At 37.9% G+C, this 1,385-nt stretch overlaps 1 non-coding gene across 1 annotated transcript; it reads right to left on the bottom strand.

Moving 5' to 3' along the window:
• Positions 1-467: 467 nt before the first annotated feature.
• Positions 468-551, bottom strand: TRNAV-AAC. Its single transcript has one exon. It is a non-coding gene; the product is annotated as a tRNA-Val (tRNA).
• Between the last annotated feature and the right edge of the window lie 834 nt (positions 552-1,385).

The raw sequence follows: 1,385 nt of genomic DNA, 5'->3' as shown, positions 1-1,385 counted from the left end.
CTGCAGGTACTACTTTTGCTCAAACTAATACGTTTGTGTCCTATACCTGAGCAACCAGATTCTGAAATGTTTGGAAATAAGGATAATGCTAAACTCAATTTTAAGACTCTCTTTAGACAAAACATTTGTGTTTCATACCGTTAATGCTATAAACAATACAGCCAATCAGTGTTGATCAGAGTGTTGGTTCCACTTTAAGGGATGCTATGTTTCAATCTGAGAAACGGCTTAAGTTTAAAAGTACATAGATAGAAAATGGTTATTTAAGACAACCTGTTCATTTTAACATTACTCTCCAAGGATTAAGACTACAAATTTCCATCTGGTTGGTCTTGCAATGAAGAGACTGTTACTGATTTCACTGTCTTATTTAGGTTCATAGGTAGATACTAGGCTATCTGTCCTAGGGCATTTATAAGCCTAGCCAGAACATGAAAGTAAGGCCAGTATAGGTGCTCAAAATTTGTTGTCAGAAGTGGGAGTTGAACCCACACCTCCAGGGGGAGACTGCGACGTTAACGCAGTGCCTTAGACCGCTTGGCCATCCTAACATTTGACAAATATGGACTAGAATAAGTGCATAACATCATGAAATACAATGAAATATTCCCGGGTAACTTGAGTCAGGAATTAGAATGATTACATCAGGTTATTATGAAAGATTTTTTATTTGAGCAATTTAAGAATTTGCATGAGAGTATTCTTTCTATGGCTGACAAGAAATGTACTGAGCTATTCTCAAAGAAAAAAAGAAAACTGGAAAGGGACATTAAGCAATACCACAGCAAAAATACTTATCCTGCAGCACACACCCCTCCCCCCACACTGGTACTATTAAAAAGTACATTTTGTAGAGGGTGGTAACTTTAAAGCAGGTGAAAGATGGGGAAGGGACCAGATGAATTGGTCAGGCACTGACTTTTGGGACATTGAAGTCTTTATAGATGAACATCAGGATTTTCAGAATCGCAGGTGGTCAGAGAGGCTAGAGTCTCATTCGAGATTCGCTCTCTACTCAAGGCACATTCCCCATATCGCAAAAATCAAAAGAGGGCAAGGGTGCAGAGGCGAGCATAAGGATTGGTGATAATGATAATATTTATTCTTACAGGGGGTACATAATTTACAACTACACTTCCAGAATTATTACTAAAAAACATTTTGTTTTGTTTCTCAAAGGGTTCAAGTTTGTTCCATCTAGGCAAATTGATATTGCTGATGCCTTAGTAGAGGTAAAACTGTTTGTTAGAAAATTAAGCTTGAATGTTTTCTTCCATGACAAATACAGTGGGGAAGGTGAAGTTAACAAGCACAGGGTTAGGCTGAATAGGAAGTAAAGTACTTTTAACACCTCCTCCCTTTACACCTCACTATGTCTGTTTTTG

Source organism: Protopterus annectens, chromosome 6.part0 (assembly GCF_019279795.1).
Source record: "Protopterus annectens isolate FY-2018-M chromosome 6.part0, PAN1.0, whole genome shotgun sequence".
Classification (NCBI taxonomy): Eukaryota; Metazoa; Chordata; order Ceratodontiformes; family Protopteridae; genus Protopterus; species Protopterus annectens.
This window is presented reverse-complemented; position numbering and strand designations above follow the sequence as displayed.